This window comes from Oenanthe melanoleuca, chromosome 1A, assembly GCF_029582105.1.
Source record: "Oenanthe melanoleuca isolate GR-GAL-2019-014 chromosome 1A, OMel1.0, whole genome shotgun sequence".
Taxonomy (NCBI): domain Eukaryota; kingdom Metazoa; phylum Chordata; class Aves; order Passeriformes; family Muscicapidae; genus Oenanthe; species Oenanthe melanoleuca.
The window spans coordinates 8,412,729-8,437,055 of record NC_079334.1 but is presented as its reverse complement, the minus strand read 5'-3'; the positions used below and the strand labels follow the sequence as shown (position 1 = coordinate 8,437,055).

The window sequence follows — 24,327 nt, the reverse complement described above, 5'->3', positions numbered from 1 at the left end:
GTAGATATTTTTTTAAAAAATATAAAATGTCTACCAACTTGCTAAAATATAAGATTGGTTTTATTATATATTTCCTGCCAAAAGAGCCACACAACATCAAGCAGATGATGATGAGGCTGTTGGGACACAAGCATTTGGTTGCTGCATCTGGCACTAGCATGAGATGACAGAATCATTGATCGGGATTTAATTTTAATTTCTTGTCTTAATTTGCATTTCCCTATTACTGTTTGCTGCATTTCAGCCCTGTGGGTTTGGGATCTGACCAAAAGCCAATTGACAGCTCAAACCATTAAAAGTCCAGTATTTCTCTATTTCATCCAAAACATCCAGCAAAAATCAACACCCTGATCTTTCCCCTCACACATTTATCCATTGGAAAATGTCAGCTCCTCACAAAACAGGCATGAGTACCACAGAACAATTTGTGTCATATTTAGAGGAGACTCTTGCCATGGCATTTCCTTTGGTCACTCACAACAATGAATGGGTGAGGGTGAGAGTGTCACTCTCACAGAAAGAGAAGCACAGAACTAAAGGAGTAGCTGAAGCCTGAGTTCCTCCCAGGAATGGCTTTGAATCTTTGTGTATGTGTGGGAAGAGCTTCCTTGATGCCATCTGCTTGAAAAGAAAAAGAAAAAAACAAATGAAGAACAGGGAACAGAACAGCTTATTGCCCTTGTACTCTCAAGGTTCAGTAAAATGGAGGAATCTGCAATCCTAAGGACTGTAAGAAGGAAACAAACAGATGAACTGGTGGTCTACCATTTCTTTGCTCTGTAATTATTTTATGAAAAATTAAAAGCAGCTTACCTAGCCATAAGGGTTTTTTTTTTTTTTGGTGTCTGGAACAGAATTAGTCCCAATGGGATGGAGAAGCCTAGTTTAACACATGTAATTAGACACCCCAAATGAGAAACTGGCACCAGCTGACAGGGTGTCTTCATTTGTGCTTGAAATCGTAGAACTTACAGTTTTTATCTGCTAACGTGCAGAAAGCCATAGTTTACATTCCTGCCTGATCTGAGAAGTACATCTGTGATCACTCCTTTCCATGTGCAGTGCCTGTGCAGAAAGAGCACTCCACCTGCTAGGAAATTCAAAACCTGTAGATCCATACAAGATTCTGAATTAAAATGTGTCAGGGAATGAGACTAGGGTTAAGAAATGATGCTTTATTTTCTCCAGAACATAATTATAGGGAAGCAGTTCAGAACATCCAGGTTAGGTTATCAAGCAGCCTAATTTAAACACGGTCCCATCCTCAGACAATAAATAATGTACATGTGGTGGCCGTGAGTCATCACTCTTGCAACGTGTCTGGAGCTCCCTACTTTGCATGATTTATGCATTAAAATGTAAATGAAAAATCTTTTTTTTTCTCACAGTGTGAATCCATGAGAGAGGTCATTTACAGACACTGCTTAGATTAGCTTCGAACTTCTCTGAGGTCACAACCACCTGCTGGGCTGCGGCTCTGGAGGATGCAAAAGGAAGGAAGGGGGGGAAAGGGCAGCTTTAGCTTTTTTTTGAGAGCCGAGCCCTCAGATCAGTGCCTATTTTCCTCTCCCCATCCCGGAGTCGCTTCATTCTTTGTCTCGGAGCCGCCGGGTGCGCAGGTGAGCTGGGGAATCGCTCCGGGCAGCCGGGAGCGCTCCCACCGCGCTGCCTGCCCGTGTGCCCGCCGTACAAAATCCACATTCCCACTGCCCTACAGGCGTGCGCTTCCCCAGCATCCCAGCCCTCCGAGCCCGGGTTGGGTTAAATCTCCAGAGAGACGCGGGACAAACTCCGGGGTTCTGCCGGTGCTCCCTCCGCTGGCAGCTGTGTGCGCACCGCCTGCCCGGCCGGGCAGGGCTCTCCCGTACGGAATTACCCTGAGGAACCCGGGACAGGTGGGCGCACAGCCGCGGTCCCCGGGCAAACCCCGCCGGAGGCAGCGGAGGACGCGGCGGCCGCGCTCTGATCCCTCCGATTAAACCGCGCCCGCAGGGGATTGCTTCTTAACAGGCTGCCCGGATGGATGCTCGCAAAGTAATTTAAAAATCGCCGAATCGCTCTTTATTAATATAATGCTCTTAAAATCGAACGCGCACTTAATCCGCGGTGTCCTCGCAGCGACGGGGAGGGGAGGGCGGCGTGCGGGAAGGGGGAAGAAGAAGAGGAGGAGGAGGAGGAGGAGGAAGAGGGGAGCGGGCCCGGGTCGCAGCGGGGAGCCCTGGGTGTCGCCTGCTGGCCCAGCTGGCTGGTGACAGAGCCCAGCCTGCCCGGGGGGAGCCGATCCCTGTGCACCGCCCTGCCAGCGCCCCCTCCCTCCCTCCTCCGTCCTCCCCGGCAGCTCCTCTGCGGGGAGCAGGGCAGGGGCAGCGCCAGGTGGCACCTCCATCGCTGATGCCGCCACCCGCATCCCCGGAGGGCAGCGCCGCGCTTTCCTGAGGTGAGCGGGCACCTGCGGGCGGCTCCGCTGTCCCCGGGCCGAGGCGAGCAGCCCGCTCCGGGCCGGGCAAGTTCCCGTGCGGAGCCAGAGGCGGAGCAGCCGGCCCGCAGCTCCATCTGCGGGAGCGGGGAGGCACCTGGAGAGCCGGCCAGGTGGGGCTGGAGCAGCTGCTCGGAGCGGGGGCGGGCACGGGGAGGGAAGGTGGGGAAGCGGGCGGGGACAGGAGGGGATGGGGGAGCCGGGCGAGGAGGTGGCAGCAGCAGCTCCTGTGCGTCGCTGCCTCGTCCCTCTCCCTCTGGCTGATCCCCGCGCTCCGCTCCGCGGGCTCGGAGCTGCCGGAGCCGCGCTCTGCTTGGCGCAACTCTCGGGAAAAGTGGCGGTGCGCGGGCAGCGACGTGGCGCAAGGTGAGGGCGGCGTGTCCGTGTGTCGGTGTGTCGGAGCGGGGCAGGGCACCGGCCCGGCTCGGCTCGGCTCGGCCGGGCTGCGCTGCTGGCTGCCCGCTGTCGCTCCCCCGCGCAGCGCGGTGGCAGCAGCGCTCGGGAAACTTTGCGCGCACCGTGCGCGCTGCGCTGCCGCTCGTCCCGAGCCGCCCGCGGCCCCCGGGGCTCCTGGGCATCGGTGCTGGCTCGCAGCGCTCGGGGATTAATCACTCGTGCCGTGGAAAGCTCATTAGCGGCCACTCGTTTCCATGACGACGGGACCCCCTCGGAGACTTCGGGGTTTTCTGTCTCCCCGATTTTCTGTCTTTTCGCGTTCGTGTTTTGTCACCGGGGACAAAAACAAGCAAGTAAACCCCGCGTGGTCCTGTGGCCCCTCTTCGCTTTTCCTCCAACGCTCAACGATTTACCCAGGTTTAATTAACGATACGTGGATGTGGTTAAGCAAGTGTGAGAGTTACACAAGGTTTCTGAGTACTTGTTCTTCTGCATTACCTCTTTAGCTATGAAGCTCAAACTAAGATGTGGTCTGACTTGCCTCGTGTTCAAAGTACTCCTGAGACGCGTCAGTGCTAAAAGCTGTGATGTTACTTATCTTTTTGCTTATCATTTGTGTGTCATTTGGCAGCACAGAACCCTTTGAGGAGCTTCGTGTTGCAGTCTCTGCAACAGCTGAGCTGGGAATCAGTGGTGACTTGCTCTGTAACTTTGTCATCCTGCTGTGGTGTGACCTTGACAGGTCTCTTTAACTTCTTCCTACCCCACTTTGCTCAACAAAAGGAAATGTAGCTTGCTTGCACCTGTGCTCTGAGCTAATCAAGCAAAGCACTTTATCTAAGATGGAGTAGTGTAAAGACTGAGAATATGAGTGTGTTGTCCTCTGTTACAAGGAGTGAACATATATTACACAATCCTTGTCTGTAATGGTAGAGGTAAAAATCCTCCTTTTTAACTCCAGTCTTTATTTAACATAGCCCAGTGCTGCTGGTCTTCAAAAGATGTGAACTGTTACCATCCAGATGAAAACAGTGGTTCTAGTGCCATTTTAAATTGTTTTTCTGTGTTAACTTCATCATGATCAGGTAAAAATGAGTCTTTAGCATTCTGAAATTTGCAGGAATATCCACTGTTACAAAGAGTATTCTTCTAGTGAGAAGATTCAAGAATAAGGAAAGAAAATGCTGTGAAACTGAATGACAGTCTTGATCACTTGCCTTAGCATTACAACCTAAGAGGAACTTAAAAGTCTTTTTTTTTTTTTTTGTTTTGTTTTGTTTTGTTTTGTTTTGTTTTTTTTTGAGAGAGAGAATGGGCAAACACACTCTTTTAACTTAACTATATGTTGGGTTAAACATCTGAAACTCTCCTGCAAATTTTCATAGTTTTGCAAGAGTCAGTTTAATGTATAGTGTTATGTTGAGAAGCATTGGGAATGTGTAAGGAATGTTTTAGAATATTCAGTTCTGAAATACTGCCCGAGAGACGTTCAGTTGTGACTGTTTCAGATTACAGGAGTAGGAAGTTATAATAGTAGGGGAACTTCTGTATGAAGCATACATTCTTTCTTCTTTCTTGAAACACTCCTTCCGAGTGAATAAACTGTTATAAAATAACTGTCTCTCTGTTGTGAAAAAGAGTCTATCCCCAGCTCAGTCCAGCAAAGTGCTAAAACATCTCATTCCAAATGCATTAGAGTAGGTAAATCACACTCTAAGTTTTTACTGGAACATCCTAAAGGTATTTTTACTAAAATACCCCTAAGGCCTATGACCTTGACTTTTGCATTCTGTTTTTTAGCAACTCAGTAGTGAGGTACCTGTCTAAAAATATTTCTTGTGAGCTGAGGACCATCACCAGCCCCTAGTTACCAGTGAAGTAACTTTGTGACAATCCCATGAACAGAATGAAAGAACAGAAATCTTAGTTGTCATCTTGTCTCCTTTGGATGTCATTGACTGAAATTTCTATGCTGGATAATTGAATTTTTACTATTTAGTGCTGCACAGTCACTACAAGTAGAGAGAAAGTGATACAGGTTTTACTCTGTGCTTACATCCTCTGTAAAACTCAGCCTTTTATATTTGGTGGTAATAAGAGCAGCAGATATTCCAGTTCATTTTTCAGACCCTACGTGCCATGAGGGGGGAAAAAAGTTCTTAATTTTTTGAGACTGATAAAGGCATCAAGAGAGATAATTTGTAATAAGCCCTTGTTACTTTCACAGATATTTTCAGAACAATAATCACTTAATGTTGTGAGAAGACATCAGAGTATGTAATGCTGTCACTGATAAAGGGGTTTTGTTTGAGGGAGTGGGGAAAAAAGTACATAGGCATGAAGGATAAGTCTATAAATACGGATAATGATATTGGTTTGCGTTGTGTTTTACTCAAAATTATACCAAAGTAACTTGGATATCATGTACACTTTTTTTTACAAACAAAAATGCTTCTAATGGTGTTCATATTCAAGATACCTCAAATTGCCCAGCCAGCCTATTGCTCAAATTTACTGTCCTGTGAAAATAGACTTAATATTCTTTGTTTCTCTGATGTTGCAAGTCCCACACCTGGGATGAATAAGATGCTGGACCAGTATATAGAAAAGGTGGTTGAGCTCCTCTCTGAGTAACTGATCTCTTCTGGACAAGTCACCTTACCCCTCTGTTTTAACTTTTCTCTAACCCCATTAATCATCATCATTCAGTGTTGCTTGTTTGGAGTGCAGAGTTTTGCTCTGTGCATGTATTGTGCCTAGAGAGATCTCTGGGGAAATAGCAAAATATTAGTGCAGCACAATAACAAATGGTAGCCAACACTTCTTCTGTCTCAGTCCTTGGTCACTGGCATCTGTACACCAGTGAGATTGCTGGAGATCAGTGTGAAGATGTTGTGGAGGAATTAATTCCAGTGCTAGTTCCCTGACATTCATTTTGCTGGATATATTTGAAGGAAACAGATTTCAGAGAAAAAGTTCACAGATCTCTACTCCAAGGACTTGAAAATAAAGAAATGCTCATCACTGCTTTCCCTGTTTGCTGTCAGGTTGAATGTACTGGTTTTCTGGATGGAAAAAAAATTATTAATTTAAAATAGGCGTGTTGGCAGCAAAAGGATTGTGAAGGGCAGAGACCAGCACTAAATATCCAAAGTATTTTTTTTTTTTTTTCTGTGGTTCTAGGAGAGGGTTTGGCAGGTGAGTTTCCAGGTACTTTTTGAGCTTATAAAATGCACAACCTCATTCAACAGGAGTGAGTAATGGTGTTAGGAAGGTATGAGAGATGTTTACATTATTCCAGTTGGGAGCTCAATTATGTTCTTCATGAGCTACTGTAAAGTGTTTATCCTTCAAATGGTGGTGTACTTGATTTAGCTATAGGGTTTTTATTTTGGACTTCATTTAAAAATAACCCCAATAATCAATACTTCTGATAAACCAGTCTTTTAGATTGAGGCAGGATTGTTTTGTATGAAAGGTTTGCAGATGAAAAACTTTTAAAATGATATCTAGGATATGGTAGACTTCTGGTTTTTATCAGAATTTAATAGCCAAACTTAAGATAAAACAAAGACTATAATTTTACATACCAGTGGTAATGTAAAACTCTCCTGCTTCTGTCATTTTGCTCTTTTAAAAAATGAACCTTCTTAAACGTGAAGGTGTAGAAAAGCTCCTTTCTGACCTTTCACTTACTCCCTATATTTTAAATGCACCATGTATAACAATTTCAAAACTACTTAGGCTTTTAAGGCCCAGGTTTGAAACAACCCAAAGAAATCTGTGTTTTAAAAGGTACATTCTGGAGGGATGCCTCTGCCCCCTCTCTGATTATTCACATGCTCAAACTCTCAAGTCATTTTGGAAGTTTTGGACTTGGGTGTGTTTTCTACTTGTAAAATGGGGATGTCAGCTCAAATTAGTATGAATTTCAAGTTCCCCCGTGCCTGTATTGCTCAGGGGAGTGATGGGCTCAGCAGCACCTCAGCCATGAGAAGCTGCTGCTGTTCTGCCTTTCCCCTTCTGCTGCCAGGATGGGCTGGCAGGGGGAAGGAGCCAAGGAGTGGATTTGGGATTTTCTCTGGGGATGAGGCAGGGAGAGGCTCTCCCCTGCATGTGCTGCAGCCCTCCTGCTTCTCCTGTGGGAGTCTCTTGGTGTTTGGGCTGACCTTTCCACACCAGTGAAGCTTAGCAGGCCCTCCCAATTTTCTCACTTTATGCCAAGATGTTGCAGACAGGGAGTCTGTTCCTGCTCTATTTGGAGGCAAGGGCAGAATTCTCCCTGATTTCCATAGGAACAAGATGTATTCCTAAACATACTTCAGTGGCTAGAAGGAAACTTCCTAATAAAGAGCCAGACTCACATTAACACAGAACATGAAGCATTGTTCTGAGCTTCACTTCAGAGCTCTCAGCAGTAACAGGTCTGCAGACCAGGCAGCAAATCTCAGGGATTCCTGGCAGCACTGGCAAGGATTATCCACTCTCCTTCTGCCCAGAGAAACAACTGAGGCTTCAGCATGTTACTGATAAAACCTTATTTATTCCAATGGGTGCCATTTGAGCCCCTCAGGTCCTATCAGGAGTGGAGCAGTGAGGTGTGATGTAGTAGCTGTTGCACAAAGGATTTGCTACCTCAAGCAGAAAAGGCAGTGGGAATTCAATTTACCTGAAGAGGCAAAATGCCCTCTCCCACACTGATGTGGGAGTCTCTTGGAAGTTACCAAGGAAAACTTTGGAATGCAATTCTGCTGCTCTGTCATACTCTAGCCAGACTGGTTCCTAACTAAAACTTTTTTCTTCTTTATTTGGATGTTATTTATTTTTTTTTTAGGGTGGAAACGTTCCAGCCCTAATTTTACTGACATTCCTGTGTTGCTGTTTCACAACAGTGAATCCTTTCCAGTTACGGGCTCCTTCTTTAACAGGGGTTCAGATGAATCACCTAAAGCCTGTAGGAGGCAAGGGCTCCAGATGTAACTCACTGATATCTGCTCTTTCTTCCTTTCCCAAATCCATGTATTCCATTAATTTTGCCACTAGAAAGGCAGTGTTCTATCCAAACAGAGCTGTCAGGGTGCAAGGAAGTGGTGGGAAAATACAGATTAATGCTTTTGCCATTTGTGTTGCATTCCCATACAGGAGAGCCTCAGGGCTGCTTTTTCACACCATTTTCAGCTTGTGGCAGTGAGAGTTTCATTTTCTCTGGTTATCTCCCATCTTGGACTGGTCTGTTTTTGTGATGAACATTTGGGAAAATGCATTTTTTTCCCCTGTGCTGTCTTAACAGCATCAACACTTGTTAAATTCTTCTTTACTTACTCCCCTGCCCAATAGTTTGTATACTTATTAAAAATTTAAAAAGCTTTGTCTTGTAAAGCATGTAGCATACATGCATTCTCCTTTTGCCACTTTTCAGGTATTATTTTAACATTTGAAAACACAGAGAAAAGTCTAGAGAGAGAAACTTTTCCAAGGAAATTGCATCCATTTCAGACACTTTATCTTGAATGGCAAATGTGTTCCCACATGCATTAAAATCCAAAGTTAAGTTTGGGGTTTTTGTTCATGTCTTGTTTTTTGTTTTTTTTTCCCAGTATGACCATTGCATATAATTGGACAGAAAGATGTCAAGATAATAGACAAAGCTTCCTATCCTCAAGATATAAAACATTTCCATTTCTAAAGGTACAAATATCCCAAAATGCAGAGCTTGAACACAAGATTGCTCAAATTATTTACTTGAAAGCTGTAGCCCAAAATTTTGTACTCCTGAGGAACTTTTTTATCCCAAAGCAGGGAGTTGTCAAGTGTATGTGAATGGAAATGAATGGAAACTGAACAATGTCTTCACAGGATGGATTTCTTTTCTATTTTGTTGTGAAAACAAGACATTAATTCTTCTAACATTCCAATTGTCACTTAAATTCTTCTTATAGATTAGTGGTGAAGGAGCCCTGATGTGAATAAAACACTGGTTTAGTATCTGGCTTCTTAGGAGGCAAGCAGTATCACTGATAGATAAGGCTGGGATGCAAAAGTCATGGCAGAAATCAGTGAGTGGCTGCTCTCAGTACTGAAACTATTTTTTAAAGGCAATTTCAGTATGATGTTCATTAGCCTTTTTAATTGTGTGGGGTTTGAAGAGTAATTCATTGTAAATGCTGTGAAGTGTTGTGATGTGGCAATATTTTTTTTTTTTATTAAGATCTTGCTGAGGATTCATTTTTAGAAAATACTATTGGCAGGGATTTAGGAACCTGGACTCCAGCCAGGAAGTGAACAATCACTGGAGCCAGCTCTGCCAGGAGATTCTATACACACACACACACATTGAATATTTGTTAATTATTCCTTTGTGCTGCAGCCCCTCTCATCCCTGTTTGGGCAGGTCTGTGATTTCTTGTGGGAAATCATGGAAGGGGCTGGCAGAGCAGGGGCACTGAGCCACCTCCTGTCCCACAGCCAGTGCAAAGGGCTTGGTGCTCTTCTGCTCCCACCCTGTGGTTTTTGACAAGCAGTTCCACTGCTGGAAGAGCAGCAGGCTGCACAAATCACTGTGCTCACTCTGCTTCCCATTTCCCTTCTTCCTTTCTGCTGTTCATCTCCCAGCCAGGGTCAATCAAAGGCAGCTCCTGCAAACTCCAGAGGGTTTACCTCAGAAATAAGTTTTACATAAGAAACCAGCTCATGTTGTACATTGCTGGCGATAATTCCTTTTTAGGAGCCTCATATGCAGAACTATATTGATAAATTATGAGCTTGTCTTGCAACAATTTGCCTTTATTTTGGAGTAGAAGGGCACAAGTGAAGAGTTACTGAGCAGGGCTTTAACATTTCTTTTATATGAAAGAACTATTTTCAGGACAGCTATCCTAGTTTTGCAGGTCCATGGGCAAATTGCTGTTTGTTTGAATGGGGGCAGGGTCAAGCCCCATGTGCCTGAGGGCTGCTATTGTGAAAACAAACCCTTGCTGAGTCCCCTCTGCTGGAATTGGGATGCACTCCTGGGCAGTAAGCTAAATATAACAATGGGAAATTAATGAGGGGGGGAATTGGCAGCAGTGGTACTCCTTTTGCCTTCCTGCTGTTTATCACTGGGGCCATGATCTCAGTGCAGCCCCAGAGACATGGTGGGAATAGAGATGGATGGCCCCATTCCTTCTAGGAAAGCCAGGGCAGCAAGGCAGGCTGGTGGAGCTGCTGTCTGTGTGAGAGAGCAGCTGGGATGTGCTGAGCTCTGCCAAGGAGTGGGTGAAGAGCAAGGCAGGAGCTTTTGGGTGTGGGAGAGCACTGGAACTGGCTTCACAGAGAGGCTGTGCAGGCTCCTGTCCTGGGAGACTCCAAACCCACCTGGATGCAGTGCTGTGCAATTTGCTCCAGGTGACCCTGGAGCAGGGGTTGGGCTGGATGATCTCCAGAGCTCCCTGCCAGCCCCATCCACTCCCTGCTTCTGTGATTAGATTTCCACATTTTTGTCTCCCACAGTCCATTAATTCAGTCTTTGTTGGGCAGTCTTTTCTTTCTCATAGGAACAATAATAATAGCATTATTAATAGCAGGGAAAGTTCCATCCATGATTAAAGCCCTAAGGCCAGAATCTGAAGTTTGCTGCCTTTTTCTTTTTTTGCCCTAGAATCTATTGGACAAGAGAGAAGTAAATATGGATCTACATGCACACATAGTTCTTACCAAAATTAATTTGCATTGCATGTGTTCATTTTTTGCTTCTTTATTGGTCTGCTCTCTCTGTGATGAGAGCTGCAAGGTGGTTAATGCTTATGGCAAATTTTGGTTTAGCTTTTAACCTTTATTACTTTTCCCTAACTCTACCTAGCATTTCCCTAAACCTTCTGAGTTAGGACTGCAGTGGGAAGTTTTCATTAGCATGAACATGAATTCAAGTGACTGAGAGCTATTAAGAATACAGTTTTTCCTTTGTGTTGAACATAAGTAACATTGCTCCCAATTTACTGCAGTAATGGAAATGAAATGCAGAATAAACATGTTCACAAGGCTTCTTTGAAACATTTAAGGCATTATTTTTCTCTCTTGATCACAGAAGTCTAATCCAGTGGTTTTAAACCAATGGTAATTACAGAGCAACCTTAAAGCCTGAAGCCAGAGTTCACATTATGATTTTCAGGAGCAGCCTGTACTGTGCCTGTGTCATAGAAAAGCCTCACTCACAGCTCCTGGTGCCAGCTGCTTTTCAGGGAAAGATAAAAGAGGAGCAATATTCTCAAGGAAGTCAACACTTTTCTTAAGCAGGATGTGTTTATGCTACTGTCCTTTTTGATAATTAGGCACAGAAAGCAAGCATTGTTTTTGCTGCCTCCTGCATATTACAACAAACAGTTTAAAGCCCTGTATGAAATAAATAATGTAAATGAAGCTGTGATCACTCACCATGATCAAAGCTTAGATTTCTCCTTAGTTTCTGAATTTGCTCTGTCTTCCCTGTCCTGTGCTGTCAGCCCTGTATCCTTTTTCAGGTGGGCTTAGGCAGGCAAATGGAAATCTTGCAGTTTGCTGTAGTTACCAAGGTTGGGCTTGACTGTGTTTTGCAGTTTAGTGCTGGCATGGGCTGGCTGCCCAGCAGCTGCCCACAAACTTCCAAAATGAGCCAGGCTTCCATCTCAAAAGTATTTGCTGGGGTCTTCTTCCTCTCCATGTGCTGGGGCTGGTAGCAGTGATTTTGTTTCAGGCAGTACTGATCAGAACTTGGAAAATCATTTTCATGAGCCTGATTCCTCTTTCCTTTGCCTTTTCCTTTTCCTGAAGTAAATGTTCTGGTGTTTTGGTTTCAAGCATCAAAACCAAACAAATGTTTAGCCCATTTAAACATTAATTTCTTTTCTAATTTTCTTCCAGTTCAGCTGCCAGAACAACAAAAAAAGCCTGTCAGTTGCACAGCCCTTATGGAGAATTTGTCTCTGGCACAGAGTGGCCTGCCACAAGAACATGTTTTTTCCTGTGAATTGAGATGCTGAGCACAGATATGATCAGTTTGTTTCCAGAGCCACCATCATTGCAAGCCCTCAGAAATCCTATCCTCTTGCAGAAGAGCATTTTCCATGATTGAACAGCCAGAGACTTAGAGTTTGAAGGGTTTAGGAAACCACTAAAAAACCCCCAAAATTTTGTTGAAGGGAGTGGATTACCTATGTCCTTTCCTTGAAAACAAAGCTAAGCCATGGTCCTCAAGGAATTTGGTATCTTCAGTTCTTAATCCCTTAATGGCTCTTCTTATGATAGAATCACAATTTTTTTAATCCTCTTTCAGTAAGTGCAAAGAGTACTTTGTGATAAGTACCTCTTGGGTTGTAAGGTGGAATTATCTCACATGTTGTTTCTGTATCCAAGCCGAGTGCAATCCATCAGGATGATGGTTTTATTCATTTGGGGGAGCAGGAAGAAGGGTTTAACCAAAATTGAGTTTTCTAGCTATGAGTAGCAAAGCAGACCCAGTAAAGTGTGTTCTACTGCTAACAAATGTAATGATACACCAAAAACAAACACAGTGACCCAGCAAGAATTCAAAAACTCAGAGCCTGAATTTTGAGGCACTAAATGACAATGGATGACAATTGGGATGGCAGTTTCTCTGGCCTTCCTTCCCCTGTAAATGGGATCCAGAATTTCCAACAAGGCAAATTCCTTAGAATACATAAACCAGCACCCAAACCTGAAGTTTGTTCTGTCACAAGAGTGAATGGTCTCTGAAAATGTAATTATATGAGCAGTTAGGAGCAGTTCTGGATGAAATGATGTCTGAAGAACATATTGCTTTAAGACAGAAGTAGTAAAGTGCCACTTAAAATTTATAAAATAAATTCTTCTCTATGGTCTGGCTTTTTTGGTGGTGTGATGTGGCAGCTTTTGGTCCAAGCTGAAGGTCACCAGATCACAAACCCTTTGTTTTCCACCATTTAAAGCACAATACAACAGGAAGGAAAGCTATCAAGGGATCAGCAGGATGAAGTAAGGCATAAATATCTATACAATATTAGGTTCTTTACAAAAAGAAGAAAAGTGAGACCTCATTTCTGTTTCATTGTGACAGCAAAAGGGAATTGCTTCTTTCCTAGAAACAATTTAATGACTGGTGTGACTCTTGGATTGGGTACTTGACACAGGAGAAGGGTGTAAGAGTGGATGCTTGGGTCAGGTTTAGCATCCTTCTAGCTTGTTGCTATTGCCTGGGCTAGGTATTTATCATCTAAATACAGGGAAATTGTGTTTCTCCAGATACACCCTCTCATCTTCTGGCTGGCTGCCTCACAGGTACATTCTGTCTGGCAGCAGAGTCACAGTTTTGTGCTTAATAGCTGTTGGTGGGAGTTTTTGTCCATAGAATTTGCCTAATTGTTCTTGAAAGATAAGCAAGCTTCTGTCATAAAGAGAACATTTAAACTGCATGCTGTGTGGGAAAACCACCTCCTTTTGTTGTTTTTCAGAGTGCTGTCTGATAATTCTTGTATATGAGAAGTCATGCAGGATTGCTGTCTATTCAGTTTGTCAGTGCTGCTTGTAAATTTTTGTAGACTTTTATCGAATTCCTTCCCAAATGAATCTTCCACATTTTCATCTGTTCAAATGCTTTTCATACACAAAGCATTGTACAGCTCTTTCTATCCTTGTCATTCCTGATCCCTTTCTAGCTCTAGAGAGGTAGAAAAATCATACCATGATATAATGAGCTTTTCTTTCCACCCTCCCCCTTTTTTTTTTTCTCATCAGCTTCTGAAATTCTATCTGCAGCTGAGTACTAAATCACTATCTGCATAGAACTGATGGATGTAATTTCATTATAGCTTTCCTAAGATGCAGTAGACTGCACAGTGCTGAAGGAAAGGGATTTCATCCCTGCACTACTTTGCATTTACCAGCATGAATTTCATTCACCACTGTATCCCCCAGTTCCTCAGTGAGTGATGGATCCTGCTAGAATGATTTCTGAGTGAAGGCAAGCAAGTGTTCTCCAAGCTGTGGATGATTTGAGGAGGGAGTCAGCTGAGTGTAAGGGAAAGTGCATCTCAGGACTTCTAATTTTGAGGAATTAGAACTCCTAAATTCTCTGAAATAAATGTGGTCAAGAAATTCTGTTAAGCCTGTGCAGTTCTTTGTCTTCTGGCACAGAGTCTTTGAAGGACTGAGTGGGCAAAGCTTGACAGGGTAGTAGTGGGAATGTGGAAGCTCTGATTTACTGGTTTTTAGCCTCAAGGGCAGCAGTGGGACAGGGGAAGAGATTGTGGAATCACAAAAAAAAGAGAGAGCTAGGTATTCACTGGAAATCCCTTAATTTAGACACAGCATCTTGCTGGCAGGATGACAACTGTGGTACATGATCCACTGACAGCAGATATTGATACTGTCCATACACTCTGACCATCAGATGTTTGGCTTTTCTCAGGTGGCAGCACTAAAACTCTTTTCCACTATGTTGTTGTGCTGTGTTTCTTACATAGATTTAAACTTTCTGAGACAGAAGGCTCTTGGTTTTTGTGTTTTGGCCAGAAGTAGGAATTGAGCTCCTTGGTGATGAGAGAAGGGATCTCCAACATGATCAGATTCCCAATGTTTATTGGGAATCAGACTGCTTTAAAACTGTGTTCTCAGGGATGCAGTAGCTGGGTTCCTCATATAAAAGATTCTTAAAGATGTGTTTCCTCATCAAATAAAAAAAAAAACCTTTGAGATTATCAAATCTTCCTTCTCCTATAACCATAAGTTTTGTCCATGTGGAAACTATTCATGTTTTCAGTGAGCCACCAGGTGCTGAGGGATTTTCCCTCTCAATGTCCTTACCTTGGCTAGAGGACAGGTAACCAGCACTCTTTGGGAAAGCAGGTTTCAGTTCCTGGTGTTGCAAAGAATTTGGTTTGTTGTGGAGTCAGTGCTTAGCCCAAGTACCCATGAGGACTGCTGTCTAGATGGTGCTCATGTGAGTTTATCTTGAGACAGAACAATCACTGAGCATTGTAAACTGCACAGTACCAACTCAGATCAGATATTGAAGGAAATTGAGTTGTTTTTGCACAAAAAACAACTTTGTTGTGGCATTTTTGTGGTCACCTGAACAGTTTGAGGTGCTTCCATTTGCAAATATGGTATTTTTTTTTTTTTTTAGGTAATTTACCTTCTTTCTTTGATTTACTCTGTGAAGTGTAGTTCTTGCTAGAGCTGTTTAGATTCATGTTTAGTCATGCTATTTCTTTGAGGTTAAGACATAAGCTCTTTTACTAGCATTAACCTTTGTCATCAAAATATCTATATTTTTATTTGTCTTCTTTGATGGAAAAGTAATCTACAGAATACATTTCCTTAATGGGTGCTATAAAAGTATTCTGAGTTTCCAACAACTTTACACATAACCTTATGCTGTCTTAAAGTACAGGGAATACATGGAGTAATTTATCTCTCCAGGTTTTTCCCCCTCATTCTGTTTTTACATATTTGATTGGTTCATTTCAGTCAGTCTCTTAAGTTCTGCCTCCTTTTGTGCTGTAGGGGCATTCACTCTCTGCTTGTACAAGTTATTCCAACAGCTGTATTACCAAAAAAACCTCTGTGTCTTTAGGCACAGACTGCTTGAATTTTTGAGATCTGTTCTGTTATCATGTTAATATTGTCCTTCCACCCTGGGTTAGCAATTTAATATATGCAGGAATGGCCTGGCTAGTGAGCAAGCAGGTAATCTCAGTGATGGGTAATTCCTGCTCCATTATGTGCTACACCTTTCTCAGTTCATTCACTGAAGCATTTTATTCTGTATTCTGCCATGACAAAAGCAAAGTGCTCTTGAACCTCAGTTTAACTTCTTTCTGTGAAGTGCTTTTTCTTTGAGTTTGGAGGTCATGATTTGGCCAATTATGCTGACTTGGGCATGCCAAACACAAAAGTAATAAGCAGCCTGTTTAATTTCAGGCTGATAGTCTTGCTTATCTTCTCCTAAAGCCTTGTACATAACTCTGCAGTAGAATACTTCTGAATTAATTCTCCTACAGACATGGTTCTCAGGGATGTTATGCAAGCTGACTGTGGTTCTTATTAAGTGCAGTAATCCTCTTGTAGTCCCTGCATCTGTCCTTGCCATGGCAGGAAGTCACTGTGCTCTCAGGTTGCCAGGGGTCCATGGGCAGTATTCAACACCAGGTTTCTTTTGCTTGTACCAGTCTGGGTTCTTTGCAGTTTGCACAGTTGCTGTCCACTGTGTATAGCTGGATTTTCTTCACTTGGCTCATCCTCATTTCCTCAAGAGAGTTCAAGGCTGCATCTTCCAGTGATCTCCCTGCATTTCCCTGGCTTTTGTCAGTGCAGTATTCCTTATTTATCTCTAATGATGAGGCCAACCCATAGTTGGCCCTCTGTCACATTTGATTAAAAGCCAATCAACTGCTGCCAGAAATAAGATTTCCTAAAGCTGTATCTCATTAGACTTTATGTATTAATGCACAGTGGAGTTCTCTGCACCCAGTGGAGTCAGCAGCATCCTCTTTGTCTTCCAGATGGAGATGTTCATGTTATTTGCATGTTAAAGCCCCTCTCCACTGAACTGAGCATGGTTACAGCTCTGTGTGCTGCAGGAGGTTTCTAAAGACAGGTGAGAGGTGTCCCAGGAATGTCTGCCTGGGCAGTTCTGCTTAGGGACCCTTAACTCACCCCTCTTCTCCCAGAGGCACTGAGTGGACAGCAGATTCCTTGTCCTGCTGTAATTCTGGTGTGGCTTGGTTAGCTTTGTTTCCCTTCCAGGATACCATTCTGTGCTTGATTTTGGAAGTGAAGCAGGGGGCAGAGCAGTCTGTCCCCCCAGATGTGAGATGTGAGACTCTGGGCAGCAAAACTGACTCTGTTCCAAGTGCTCAAGGAATTCTTTCTGAGCCATTTGTAAAGCAACTTAAAACTTTTCTCAGTTATGAAGTATTATATGATGATTACTACAGAAATAAAAAATACCACCCTTGCTGGTGTTTTCAGTTAAGTTCTTCCTACATTGAGCCTTCAAAAAATTGGAACAGGCTCTGAATTTTCATTCTGCATGACAGCTTTTCATTTCAAAGTTCACTTAGGACAGAAGACTTTGTGGCAGTGTACCAAAATACCTGCCCCACACCTGGTAGTCCAGCTACCAGCAGTAAATGCTGATGTTTTTTAACTAATTACATTTTCCTAAACATGTGAAAGAAATGTTCTTTTATTACTGAAAGGCAGATACTTGTTCAATTGTACTCCAGCCTGTGTTTTGCATAAATTTGCTTCCTGTGTGCAGCATCCTTTTCATTCCTGCACCCTTATCGTTGCTAAGAGGCTTTCTCAGTTGTTGATCCATCTTCCCACTCTTCATTTTTATTAATATCCTATCTTTTATTAGAGTCTTGCATCCATTTATATAGTGTGCCATGATTCAGCATAGTTAATGGGTGATTTTTACTGAAAGGCAGTAAAAGAGCTCTTGGAATAGCTTTTAAAACATATTGTAGTAGGTTTGAAAATGAGATTTGTCACATTTAATGCCTTGAGACAACGTAGCTTAATCCAGGCAGGTTGCAGAAAATCCAGCTATTAAGTGGAGAATTTATAGATATTTAAAGTTATCACTGAACATGAAATAGGTATTGTGGTAATGAAAATCATTGCTTTCCTGATTGTTCAGGGTTCAGGACTGCACAAGGTTTGACTTTTTTCCTAAACCTACCCCTTCTTTTTTCAAATAACAAAAAATCCAGAAAAATGGGTGAGCTTAGTCTATTTTATATTTTTAAGAGATCTTCATAAGAACAAAGTCCTGTTATATCATATCTCATATATATGCACCATATATCATATACTGTATATGAGCCATTAATAATAAAGTTTCATATTTATCACATACTGTATTTGCCATGAATGATTATATAATACATGATTTTTGTGCTCATGTGTCATTTGATATGATGTTATGTGTGTCATGTGATACATGCCACAGGTATCAAATCCTGTGCATCATGTCACATTTATCACATATATCACATCCTTTTCAATCATTTTTGCACAAACAACTGAGGACACTTAAAGCAGGAAAATCTAAAATGCCATTTTCATTCTAGTGTGAAGCACAGTAGAGGAAGAAATTTTCAGAGGCAAGTTTTCTGTAATTCAGTTAAACCCATTCAGGGAATGGTTCAAAATTTTTGGGATCAATTTCTGTTCCCAGGTGTTGCTTCCATGAAGTATTCTACCTTTGTCCAATACAGAATTGTTCTGGGTTGACCAAAAGGACTAACACAGTGATAACTTTGCAAAATCCAAAGGGTGAAAGTCAAGCTGCTGTACACAGGGAGTCTTTTTGCCAAGGCACTCTGAATTTACTTCTCAGTTTTAAAAACCCTTCAGAAATACTTCCAAGGAAAAAAGAATATCCAGGAATATTTCTTGTTGGTTTAGATGAATGCCTGAAAATATATAATCTCAAATGCTACAGGAATCTTTCAAATAACAAAGGAAATCACTTTCACATCACTTCTTCTCCAGAAGTAAAACTTGTGTTTGAGCACAAGTCATCCTGCTTGTAACTATTGACAGAGTAATTTTTTCTCTTTATAAAGCTTCACCTTAGAAGAGTGAGACATTAAAGAGATCCAAGTCCATTAAGAGAGGGAGGATCTTTGATTTTTTTGCATTCTTTGCAAGGAACAGAGGGGATTGTGCTTTTGCTCAGGGATTGAAATGCTGGGCCAGAGCTGTGCTTGCACATGGGAGGGGGCTGTGCCTCATGGCATGTCAGCACTGTGGTGGCTATTAGAGAAATCTGTTCCACTGACTAGCACACTTTAGACCCAAATTACTGTTTGTTTTTGGAGTGCTGAGCAACTGGGTAGAATTTTTAGCCAGTGCAGAGATGAATAATAAAGTACCACTCCAGGCTGTTGGGTGCTGTCTGCAGACTGGGCTTGAATATATGGAAATTATCTGTATGCATACATTCAAATTGAATCATAACAGTGAACAAAATACTAATGTTTACATCAGTAGTTATCAGTTTATTTTTTTTGTTGTAAAACTGCTGATTTTCCTGATGAAAAGCAGCTCTCTTTAATTATTGGATTACCTTTTCCCAGTAAGAAGGATTTAAATGCTCATTTTTTTGAGTTATATTATGGGTAACTTTTGAGTGAATTAAATTTCTCATAGCACTGAGTCAGTGGGAGAATAAACATATTTATCTTCATACGAATGAGCAATCTGAGCCATATGTTTGCATGATAGAACAATATGAATTATACAGAATGTACAAAGAGCTTTTATTTTCAATAACAAATTTTATTAAAAGCAAAAAAGCTTTAGTCTGGCTTTTAGTGGTAAAAATAGGTGACATTAATATATATATGGTGCAATATAAATACTTAATGCTTGTGATTATTTCTTCCCCTTCGGGCACAACAAACCTCTCCAGAATGTTTTTCATGCTCCAAATACAAAGGCAAATTGAAGTTTAATGCAACTGCTTTCCTGACTGGAGAGAAGCTGGATAATCTGGGTGCTTTTCCCTGGTTGTGGGACCAAAGTGGAAGTTTCCATTGAATGTTTCTGGTGGTTCTGGTGTTTTGCTCTGTGTGAGCAGCCTCAGAGTCACTGATGTGCTCCCGTTTGGAGGAAGGCTGAACTCAGTTGGCTCTTGTTCCCTTCCGCCTCTAAGGAAAACAACAAAAATAAGAACTTTACTCAGGTTTACTTTCAAGCATTGATGCACTCTGAAACCTCTCCTTCTCGTGGGAAATCTCCATTTTTAATAGCAATATTTGCTTTTTAAAACATGCTGATCACTCCCACGAAAAGTTTGAAGATGCCTGTGGGTGGTCAGACTGATAGGACTTCCCTGAATTTTTAAAATTGCTGTTTTGGTTGCAGATGCTCTGTTTGTCCTTCACATGGACATTCCCCTGAAGTGAGTGTGTTGCACAGTTTCAATGGAGATGCTTCAATTGAAACTGCTTCTCTCTAGTTCATTGGGCTGATATCCCCACAGGTCTTTTCTTAAGTGCATCTCTTTGTTTTGTGTTTCAGGCGTTTAGCAGCCACTCAGAGACCTTCAAGAGTCAAAGTATTGCTGCCAGTGATGCTGAGTTGTCAGTTTTACCTGTCTGGATGCCAGGCACCCATCAAAGCCTCCCTTAGCTGGACAGAGGAGAGAAAATGCCCGGGAGTTCAGATAGGGGCAGGGAGAGATCCCTCCCCCATCACTGTCACGGGAAAACCAGACTCAGCTTGGGGAAATGGGTTGAGTTTATAAACAAAGATCAGGACAATGAGAAGTAAAACCAATATTGAAAACACCTGCTCTCCATCTCTCCCTTCTTCCCAGGATTAATCCCAATGTTCTCCCTCCTCCCCTCCCAGCAGCACAGGGAGGTGGGAATGGGGGTTAAGGGCTGTTCATCACATCTCACCCCTCTCTTGCACTTACAGCTGTGCAAGAACTTTTTCTGTTCTTAAATCCATTATACCATCTCTGCTGGCCTCGAGCTTGACCAGTGCAGGTCTGTCCTGGATCCTGGGCTGGCATTGGCTCTGCTGGACATGGGAGAGGCTGCTGGGAGCTTCTCACCCCTGTAGCCCTCCTTCCACTACAAACCTTTGCCAGGCAAACCCAGTATCTGTATGGTGGATGCTCAGCAAGCTGCTCTGTCACTCCTCAGCTGGACAGGGTAGAGAAAATGTGATGAGAAGCAAGGAGGATATGAGGTAAAGCAGTTCATTAAAGCAAAAACTAAGATTGGATGTGCACAAGCAAAGGAAAAAGCCCAAAGGTTTTGTTCTCCACTTCCCATCAGCAAACATCCAAGGGGAGCAGGGTTCCAGTGTTGCTGTGGAACCAAACATAAATGATCAGTGCTCCCCCTTCCTCCTCCTTTTCTTAGGTTTTGTGTGGATCAGTGTCCCATGGTCTTGTCCCTTTGGTCAGTCTGGGTCACTGGCCTGGCTGTGTCCCCTGGTGGGACCCTGCCCACCCCAGCCCACTGCTGGGGGAGTGCTGGATGCTGTGCCAGCCCTGCCCAGCAGCACAAAGTAATCCTTAATTACCTTACTTGTCTTCATTCCTAGCCAGTTTTCCTTTCTCTTGCTTTAAGAAACAATGCCCTCTGGATTTCCTGATGGCTTGCTGCATCTGTTTGAAGATTCCAGGTGTTTCATGGCAGAGAAACAAGCTCACTCTTTCATATGCAGCAGGGATTCTTAGCAGGCTGTGATGTTTCAGCTCAGGTTGCCACCTCTTGACTTCCCTGAGGAAGGTTACCACTTCTCCACAAGAATCCTGCTCTCCTCTCTGAGCACATTTTACAGCCCTTTTCATTTGAAGAGCCCCTTTTTGACCAGGAGATTTGGAGGGCAGGCACAGTGCAGGTGCCAAGCCTGGTTTTGAACACTGATGGGAGGGCTGAGGTGGAATTTGGTGCCCACAATGTTCCAGTTTCAAGCTAAAAGCCTGGTTAACTGAGAAGTGTTTCCCTAAATGGGATTTTTTTGTTGAATTCTTTTGTAATCAGTGCTGTGTTTCAAGGTGAGTTTTCTTCTTACACTGAGAGATTTCTGTAATTTAGAACAGCCTTCCCAATTACTGTTAATTATCTTGTAATACAAGGAAGATGATTAATTCCATGACTTGCTTTGGAAATTCATTGTTCAAAATGGCCTTCAGAAGCTGCTATGCTTAGAGCTTACTAGAATGAGGAAATTGCAGGTTTGCCCTTTGGTTTGGCATTTGCAGTACATAATTGAGGTAAAGACAGCAGCTGGGGGAAAAAAGGTATGACAGAGGAGCATCATGTGAGATTTCTTAGCTAGAAATACAACAGGTTAAGAACAAGTCCTCCTTTTAATTGAATTTCTTACTCACTGGATGGTGTTTTTTAGCTGATAAAGTTTCTGACCCAGTGTGAGTGCCTTCTCAAAGAAAAGTGTTGTCAACTATGAGTAAATATCAGTCTAATGTAAAATATTTCCTTACTTCTTCAAATTTTTTGGTGTTTCAGTACTGCATTTTGTAAGTGCGTCTTTGAAATAAGGATTATGATCCAAGCTTACTTTCCTTATCAAAGACTATTGAGTTTCTCCCATATTTCTCACAGGAAAAGTGATACAAGACTTGTCCCAAAGATGGGGATACTGAGAAATGAAACTTTTGGGAAGTGGGGTGCAAAAGTAGTGATACAGCAAAGGCAAATCAGCCCTTTTTGTAAAGCAAGAATAAGAGAATGTTAATCTGGTCCAGTAACATTTGCTATTTATTTGCAGCTGATCAATAGAAGTCATTGAAATAAGCAATATCCAGGCTGATAAGAGCTCTGGAGAAAAGCAAGAATTTATATAAGCAATGAAATAATTTTTTGCTGTGATAATTGCATGAAGATTTTTCAGGAATTAATTTTTCCTTCAAAACATTTTTAGCCTCCTTAGAGGAATATAGAAGAAATTTATTTCTAAGACAAACTTCTCCTCATGCCCACATACCTGGATTTCAGTTCTGCTGGATTGGTATGGTCTTCTAACCTACTGACTAGAGCACAGCCATCTGATGGTTCCACCAGTCAGCAGAAAACTAGGATGATAAACCAAAGTTCTAGCAGTTGTAAGGTGTAATTCTGCCAACCAAAAATCCCTGTTGCAGTTCCAGTGATTAGTCTAGTGCTTTGAATCACGTGCATGTGGAATAAGATGTTTTTCTGGCCTTGGAAAACTGTGTAAACCATTTTTTGGGCAGATTGCATCCTTTAACTGGTAAGTTTGCAATGGTATTCCCTAAGCTTTCTCTGCTGTGGCCAGGACAATCAAATTTCTGCATTGTTTTAGTGCAGAATGGATAAAATGCTAAATAAAAAATGAATTATTGTCTTTGCATGGAAGACCTTGGATTGGTTAAGCCTTCTTAGGAGGGCTGTGTTTATTTGCTGCATTTTGCTGTAAGTACAAATCCAGATTATGTTCCTAGAGTAGAATTTAGTGACAATGTGTTAAAAGTTTGTTTGGCTTGAGGTTACACTTAGGATCTACAGTAGCTCCAAGAGCTGAGGCTGTGACTCTCCAAGAGCCCTTGGAAAAGCCTCCTTTGCCAGTGCTATGGTTCCTGAAAAGGACATTAATCCTAGGTGGTGATTACATGACAGAAATTACACCAAACCATGCTGCAGCCTGTGCCTGCCCTTTTCACTGCTGTTGAAGCCCAGATACTAAAACATGAGGATTTGTGGATAAGTGGTTTACCCAATATAAGGATTTGTTTGAAGAGGAAAGAAGGAGAAAAGAGTGACATATGACCTTTGCTGCAATGCCACAAACAAGAGCAATGTGTTTATTAGTGTAGAAGACAGTTGATTAAAAAGGAAGCTGAGGAATTGACTGTTGACATTGATTTTTTTAGTAAAATAATTATTCAGAATAAAATTCAAGAATGGAAAAGGATTTTCAGATCTGATAATTTCTGTTCTCACCATTTCTGCTGGAGGGACTAAACAATGATTAAAGCAGCTGAAAGAAGTTAGAAGATGGGAAGGAATAGGATCAGCTCATCAGGTTATTCTCTAACTTGAACAACTCTGTTCCCATTATGCTGTCATTCAGTTTCTGTCTCATTTATATCAGATAGAAATGAAATATTTCTATAATTTGCCTCTTAGAATAATAACTTTCTTTCCTCAGTTGTCCAGAGGTATCTCTGAGAGTTGTCATTCCAAGTAAAATAAGGAAGGTGAATTTCAATCCTTCTTTCTCCATACCAAGCCTCTTTATGTGGGGAATTCTGTTGCCTGTAACTGAAATGGGTTAATTTTAAATAAAAAAAGCCTCTCTGCTCTTCACAGACTCCATTAGATTCAGTTCAGTTATATTGAAGGTCTAAGGATTTCACCATTTAATATATTTTGGATGTATTTTACTGTGCCAAGACACAAAATTGTCTGGGTTATGTGACTTCATCCATACTGATCAGTATATTACAAAGTGGGCATCAAAGTCCTTATGGTTGGTGAAAATAAAATGATTGCAGACTGAGCATCTGTGGCAGCTGCCAAAAGGATTAGGTTTTTATTAGACAAGAGGCTGAAAGAAGTGTTGTTACTATGGGCATAAAGTTTTGGGAGCAGACCTTGAAAATGCCTTGAGATACCAGGATTGAAATAACATTCTGCTCATAATATTTGCAAGCATATTGGGCCCTGCCTGCCTTGGATGCTGTAGTTCCAGTTTTTTGGGGATTTTTTTGCTGGTTTTTTTTTTTTTTAATTTTATTTTATTTTTGCTTGTTTGTTTGTCTGGTTTTGTTTGTTTGAGTTTTTGTGGGGTTTCTTTGTTGGTGGTGGGTTGGGGTTTTTTAAATATGTTTTATGATCAGCTTTCTGTGTTCCCCATTTAAAGGAAATAGCTAAAACTATCTGTTTTATGTGGTAATAAAATTGCTGCTTACCAAATGTAACTAATTT

The 24,327-nt window shown here is 42.1% G+C and overlaps 1 protein-coding gene across 3 annotated transcripts in view; it reads left to right on the top strand.

Moving 5' to 3' along the window:
• The first annotated feature begins 2,350 nt into the window (after window positions 1-2,350).
• SHISAL1 (shisa like 1) overlaps window positions 2,351-24,327 on the top strand; it is a 68,232-nt gene continuing 46,255 nt past the window's right edge. For 2 of the 3 annotated variants that reach the window (XM_056514301.1, XM_056514294.1), the window contains exon 1: window positions 2,641-2,842. The gene's annotated coding sequence lies outside the window, so the exon portion shown is untranslated. Of the gene's footprint in view, window positions 2,438-2,640; window positions 2,843-24,327 lie in introns of those variants that run through there. The other variant, XM_056514309.1, reaches the window with a different exon arrangement.